We start from the raw sequence: 7,948 nt of genomic DNA, 5'->3' as shown, positions 1-7,948 counted from the left end.
TTTTTATATGAAATGTTTTGTTTTCTTTTTTAAATAGTTAATATTAAGTCATTTCATTCAGCAGAACTGAATTTTTCATTGAAAAAAAATGCTGAATATTTATTTAGTACATAAATATTATGTTATTTCAGTATTCGTTTTTTACTTAAAATATATTACATATAAATATAACAAATAATGCATATTGAATATAATAATTTTTTATTTTTTAATATATTTCATGTTATTAATTAAATATGTTTTCAATTAAAAAAAAAAAAATACTGAATTTTAAGTAATAGTCAAGATTATTGAATTTTTTTTAAAGGTGAATTATTATTTATTCAGTATAAATATTATACATTTTTTTAATGTTATTATTTTTAAACATTGTATATTAAGTCGTTGTTAGTGATACTGAGTAATTAATATGCAAAAAAACTAAAAACATTGTTTTTATAATTTGTGTTCAACTTAAAATGTATTAGATATAACAAATATGCATATAAATATATTTTTTATTTTATTTTTTTTTTTCAATTTCTTTTAGATACCACATGTTACATATTAAATATGTTTTCAATTAAAAAAATTAAATACTGAATATTAAGTAACTGTCAACAGTACTGAATTTTTTTAAGGTGAATATTATTTATTCAGTATAAATATTAAACAGGTTTTTTAATGTTATTGTTTTTAAATATTGAATGTTAAGTCATTGTCAGTGGTACTGAGTAATTAATATGCAAAAAAAAAAAAAAATTGTTATTCTACATAAGGGTCTACTAAGTTTACTCATGTTAAAATCTGCCAATATAGATGCTTACAAAAAAAGTTGTTAAGAGTAGAATACTTAAGTGTGATGCAGATTAGGCTCTATCAGTATAGTTGAATGTGAGGGCTCGTTTATGACTGACACTGTAATGTGCTGTGTGTGTGTGTGTGTGTGTGTGTAGCGGCTCAGAGGAAGCTCATGCCGCAGGCTGTGACCCCGAGGGCCCCGTGGAGCTGAAGTCCCCCACAGCTGTGCAACTCACCAGACAGTTACTGAAGGAAAAGGGCATGCTCGGTCTTTACAAGGGTCTGGGGAGCACACTGCTGAGGTTGGGGAATAACACAGAGTTCTTCAGAGCGCTGACTCTCAGAGGATCTCAGCCTCGTGTTTTCTCTCCTTCAGGGACGTCCCCTTCTCTATCATTTATTTCCCTCTGTTTGCTAATCTGAATGATCTGGGGAAGAGAGGAGCCGAGGGTCCCGCTCCCTTCTACGTCTCCTTCACATCGGGCTGCATCGCGGGCAGCACAGCCGCCGTCGCCGTCAACCCTGTAGACGGTGGGTTCCTCTTTAAACATCTCTGCTGTTCCTGTGAACGCATTTTAAAGCATCCTAGAAATACTCCTGATGCAATGCTGTACCACAAAATTAGCTTCGGTCTAATTTAGCAGGAAAGGCAATCTAAACATGAAGAGAAATGACAAATACATATTAATCAGTGAGTAAAATATCAATAAAAAATAGTTAAATTAATATTAATTAATCTAATTATAATCAATGTAATTTTTATCTAATTAAACCTTTTCAACATTCATTTGTCGATTAAAAAACTAAATGTTTAGTATGGAATGCTTTTTCTGATTTTAATACTAAATATTATTAATTCAGTATATTCAATAATTTATCGATTTGTATTTATTTTAAACAATACTTAATATTATATGTTTATTAATTTTGTCTATTTTTGTTACTGAAAATGAATGATTAATCTGTTTTCATTTTGTATTTTTGAAATAAATCAAATAAATCGAATAGAAAGCTGAATAATAAATATTGAATTTTTTTTCTTCAGTTTTTAAAGTACAAAATTTTATTTTTTGTCTACTTTAAAATATTAAATATTATTAAATATTATATATTTTTCAGTATTTGTTTTGTCTATAATTTATTAATAAATATGAAATCTTTTTCAATATATAAATTTTCCATTTTTAGAATACTGAATATTATATTTTGTTTATTAATTACTGAATATTAAATGTTTTTTAAAATGTTTAATATTAAATATTGAATGTATTTTTTCAGTATTATATTTTATATATATCTAAATGCTGAATGTGAAATATTAAATATTTTTCCAGTTTCTTTCTTCAGTTTTTAAAGTATAAAATTTTATTTTTTTGTCTACTTTTATTATTGAATATTAAATATTAGACATTTTTCAGTATTTGTTTTGTCTATCATTTATTAATAAATCTGAAAAAAAAAATCTATATTTAATTTCTCCATTTTTAAAATACAGAATATTATATTTAGTTTATTTATTACTGAATATTAAATGTTTATGTTTAATATGAAACAATGAACACAATTTTTTCAATAATATTTTTCTATATTTAAATGCTGAATGTGAAATATTGAATATTTCCATTCCATCCTAATGCAAACTCTGTTCCAAACAATAGCCCTTGATTAGCGTCTCTGCTCACGTTTCCTCTCTGTCAGTTTGCCGAGGAGGCAGTATGCAGTGAAGCAGCTCGCTAGCGTTAGCAACAGAGCCTGTACGTTAGCAAAAACTGTTGTGCAATGCATAAAGCACCATCTGTGCGGTTTGATAACCGGCTGGTGTGTGTTTCAGTGATAAAGACCAGGCTCCAGACGATAACACGGGGGACTCAAGAGGACACTTACAGCGGGGTGACCGACTGCATCAGGTCATTTCCTTTTGTTGACCTTATTTCATTAAAACAACCTTAGACTGGAGCTATAACACATTTTTGATCATTATTCGTGTGATCACAGGAAGATATTACGCCATGAAGGTCCCGCTGCTTTCCTGAAGGGGGCGTACTGTCGGGCTCTCGTCATCGCGCCGCTCTTCGGCATCGCTCAGGTGGTCTACTTCTTCGGCGTAGGCGAATACATCCTGAGCTATCTGCCCAAACGGAACAACTAGCCACCCTTCCCATCATGCATTGCACCAGTCCCGGCCCCCTCTCACAGGTCGTCATTACTGAACGATCAAAGCGTAACGTGGAGCAGTCGGACTGATCTGAATCGTTTGTAGTCGTGCCGTTTTCGTGTGTTTCGTCTCGTCCGGTCTCAAACATGATGTCCTTTTATGAGCGTTTAATCGTTGAGCCATCGTCCAAGCACTGACTTTTAAAACCGTGAAATCAGTGATCGGTCATAACACGATCTCGTAGAGCTCTTGTTAATCATGTACTGAAATATCAAGCCATCATGAAGCTCTTTTTAATTGTTAGTTTCCTGGAACATGAGGACACATCATGTCGATTAGTTTGCCCTTTATAGTAGCTGTTCCCGTCTTTCTTATGACCAGCTCTGACTGCTTTCCCTCTGGGCTTAGAATGGCTTTGAGGAAAAGTGATAAGGCTAAAGCAAAGTAAAGTCAAATCCGGGGCATTAAAACTTCTGTGAAGATCCCAGACTTTGGGAGATAATCATTATAGATTATGAGATTCATTTGCATGGTCACAACACAAAGAAAATAATGGAAATAATTTATTTTTGGCATATCTGACTTAGATCTGTTCTGCTGTTTGTAGCCTGAAAAGCTAAATTAGCATTAAATATGATCTTAAACCTTATTCAAACCACATTTTGACAATAATTGACATAATAATTGACAATAGCACATACCAAAAATGACCAAAATAAACTAAAATAAGTATATTATAAAAAGCTAATTAAAAATAATAATAATACAAACTATAAAAGTATGAGAAATGTTGCTTTGGGAAGTAACTGAAATAAGTTTAAGTACTAAAATGATTAAATAAAAATAAATGAAAACTATTTGGAATTATTGAAAAAATAAACAAAAACGAAAATGAAACCAAAAGGAGTTTTATAAAAATAACAACTAATTCCAAATATTAATAAAAAGTATAATAGTCTATTTATAATTCTAATATATAATAACACTGGTCCTCTCTTGCATATTAATTCAAATCAATAGTGACTGGGCGGACATCATGTGACCTAATTAATATTCATGAGCAGTGCTAATGAGTTTTATTTGATGAGTTTATCTACTTACAGATTTCCGGCTACAAACAGACCCTTAATGAAAGTTTGTTGGTTCATATCAGTCAGATCAGATCTGAGAAAGAATACTAATAAACTAAATCAACAGAAAAAGTGATCTACATATGGACTGTAAGACGTGCCCTGTGAACCTATAATGGGTGGAGCTAATAATCATGAATATTAATGCATCTGGATGCTTTCCCATGGTGTACCGTTGCCCTGCAGTGCATCATGGGAGATTTTATTAATCATTCCTGTTCGTTCGAGAAACCGAAAAGCACAGACTTTGAATGGAAGTCATATTTATTCCTAATTCTGATGATATAGATGTAAACACACTTATAGTATATCTCACTATATATTTCTATGGACGGTTGTATCAGTGTCTGATTGTTTATGAGTACTGTACATATGCAGAGGACATTATGATACTAGATTATGTTTTAGTTTTGTATACGATGGCTTATTTGCACACCTCCCCGTTCCTTCTCTTTATGTTAATATGTTGAGCCGGACCTGTGATGCATCAGTGTTGGATTCGTGAGCCGAACCGAACAAACCGTTCTCGTTTACTTCACGCTGTCTGTTTTTATTTCTCGGAGAGGCGTTCAGATTTGTCAGGCAGAAAGAATAGTGCTGATAGATCAGCTCTGCATATATGTGCAATGTCTTTCATACTGCCAAACGATTCCTGACCAAATCCCTGCCTGGAATACCTCTGTGTCCTTCCCAGTTCATGCATTAGTACACGTCGGTTTATATCGTCCTGCAGTACCCTTCAAAAGATTTTTTAAACACTTTTTTTTAAACACTTTTGCATTAAATTGATCAAAAGTGACAGTGAAGATGTTTATAATGTTACAAAAGATTTCTGTTTCAGTGCTGCTCCTTTGAACTTTCAAAGAATATTGAAGCAGACAATCGTGAAAAAAAAAAAAAAAAAACGTCTATCACAGATTTCAGAAAAATATTAAGCAGCACAACTGTTATCAACAGTGACAATAATTTTGTCACAAAACAAAACTGCTATTTTGAACTTTAAAAGAATCCTGAAAATGTGCATGTTCCACAAAAATATTGATAATAATACAAAATGTTTTTTTTGTGTGCAGTAAAACAGCACAAAACATGTGGACACTGAAGACTGGAGTAATGATGCTGAAAATACAGCTTTGATCGCAGAAATAAATTACATTTAAAAAAAACATAAAAACAGAAAACTGTTATTTTAAATAGTAATAATATTTCACTATTTTTACCGTATTTATAATCAAACAAATGCTGTTTTTGTGCACATAAGATCATTTTTTCTAAATATTACAAAATTTCACCAGCCCCAGTCTTCTGAACAGCAGTGTACTGTAACATGTCACTAATGAATATGACAATGACTCTAAAGATTAATGATCTTGAGGTTTACCCAGAGGGTTTATGGTGCTCTCTATCAAGTAAACATCTCTAGTCTCAGTGACAATGAACTTTATGCCATTTGAAACTGTTCAGATGCTCTTATTTATTGTTTAGAGGTCATAGGTCAGATTTATCGAGGTCAGCGTGTGCACAACCCATGTGATCGGTTACTTCACGCACCGTTAATTCTTTAAATGAGTGCAAATGGTATTAAAACAGAAGTATGTTTCATGCCTAATATGAATCTGACCTTAATGATCTTGTTTTTGCTCACAATTTTTTCCTAAACATTCCAAAAAAGCGAACATATCTTGTTATCACCTCTGTTATTTTCTGTTGTTTTGCATTATGCTGTTTCGTGATGATTTATTCTTATTTAGACCGTTTTTGGGTTCCTCTGTTTTGCCTCGTGTTTTCTCAGCTGTGAACTCACAGTGTTTGTGAACGCTGGTGTATTGTGTGTGTGTGTGTGTGTGTGTGAGGGGTCAATCGTGCGCACAGGTGGTGTGTTTCTTTCTCGTCGTTTATCAACACTAAAGTGTGTTATTCACTTTCTCTCTCCTTTTCACCATCTGTCCTTCTTCCTCAACACTGTACTTGAAGGAATTAGACAGCAGGTGGCAAAAAAATAAATAAAAACACAAACGCCAAAAATAGCATTGATGATTTATAATCCAAGCACAAACACAGATCTGGCACAAGCGCAATATTCAGACATGGCCCTCTGATATCATACAATATTCAGTATACTAGACTATAATATTACAAGCAACGTATCGCCTGTTTGTTTCCACAAACCAGAGAATGTATCTTTGAATTGTATAATCGATGTAAATTGATAGTATTCAGTCTTATTTAGTAGTAAATTAGATGTTAGATATTTGTGATTTCACCAAATATATATATAAGGACCAGCACATATTTATGCAATAATTAAGAAATAATTAACAGTTGAGTCTCATGAAAATATGCTCTGGTCATATTTCACCCCTTTAAAAAATTATAACAAATAATTTGAATGTATGAAGAAAGTTACAATTTTAGGAACGCTACTACTTATTCATTTTAACATTATTTTCATAACAGTAATGTTTTGCTTCATTGTCATGAAAATAATATTATAAAATATAAAATTAAAAAAATAACTTAAAATAGTTTTTTTTAAATATTATTATATTTTTAGATGAGGAAAATTAAAGACTATTTGAAGGAACCTTTTATTTTTGTTATATTTGTTGCTTTGCAACATTTATTTCTTGACAGTTACTGTGATATAGGATACAATACAGTATATATTTTTTCTTTACTGTCATGAAAATAATGTCAATTTTTTTTAATAACCTAAAATATATTTTCTTTTTTTGTCTTACATAAAGAAAATTAACACTTTTTAGGAACCTTTAATATTTTTGCATTGAGACTTTTTTTTTTTTTTTGCTTTATTGTCATGAAAATAATGTCAAACATTTTTCTTTATTTACCTAAACATTTGATATATTAATTGATATTTTTTTTATTTGATTCACTTATTTTTGGGGGATGAAATATGGCCAAAACATGTTCTTTCTTGAGATCTGTCATGATTTTGACCTGTTTTCTCCATGTGGTTGAATCATGCTGCTGTAGAGTTATAGACAGAACCTCCTTCCTCCTCTGAGAGGAACAGTGCAAAAACGCACTTTAACTTCACACACAAGTAAAAATGCACAATGATGCCCTTCTGGAAGAGAAAGTCAGTCTGTATGTGGAGTGCTGCTGAGAGTTTGTGTGTGTGCTGAAACACAAACAGCCACACGTGTGAGACTGAAATATGCAGTTGTTTTAATCGTGTTGATTGTTGTTCAATAAAATGTATTTGTTCATAACGGTACCTTGTGCCTGTAATGCTTTTGCCTGTTGTGCCTGTAAATGCATTTTTATAGAGTTATAAAAGCTGAAAAGTTTATTATCACTGTGCAATTAAAGTATAAATGACCGTCTTACCCAGTAGTGTAGCCAGAAAAGAGACTCTGGTGGTGCATATGAAAATCTGGGTGTGCCACATTTATTGTCAGATTACTGTGCACAATTATACCATACTCCTAGTGTTAATTTGCAGGTCGTGTCAAAATGTAGTTAATTGTTAAATGTAATAATTTTCTTCCAAATACGATAATTTTGAACTTTAGCTATTTCATTTTGTTTATTTTTCATTACAATTTATTCACTTTAAATAAATTATAATATATAATTATAGGATTGAAATGAATTGTAGTTGCTCAATATAGATCTTTTTTTTCTCATGTTTTTGTAATGTCTGGGAAGCCAGAATGCGCATGCATCAACAGAAACATTTATTAGCTGAACCCTGTTTTTTTTTACGTGCCATTTATAGCAAGTCATATTACAGATGATATTGCAGATGCTTTGTCAGATTTAAGTTGAAGCGCGTGCCGAACCGTGTGTGGTGAACCGAACGGTTTGGTTTTTTTATTTCAGCGAACCGTGCCATCCCTATTACCTCAATAATCAA

The 7,948-nt window shown here is 31.7% G+C and overlaps 1 pseudogene; it reads left to right on the top strand.

The window, feature by feature from the left end:
* The first annotated feature begins 935 nt into the window (after positions 1 to 935).
* On the top strand, positions 936 to 3,408 carry LOC113101953 (mitochondrial glutamate carrier 1-like; annotated as a pseudogene).
* The last annotated feature ends 4,540 nt before the right edge of the window (positions 3,409 to 7,948 follow it).

The sequence above is a fragment of the Carassius auratus genome, unplaced genomic scaffold (genome assembly GCF_003368295.1).
Source record: "Carassius auratus strain Wakin unplaced genomic scaffold, ASM336829v1 scaf_tig00217666, whole genome shotgun sequence".
Classification (NCBI taxonomy): Eukaryota; Metazoa; Chordata; class Actinopteri; order Cypriniformes; family Cyprinidae; genus Carassius; species Carassius auratus.
The sequence above is the reverse complement of the archived record's forward strand: the minus strand, read 5'-3'. Positions and strand labels throughout refer to the sequence as shown.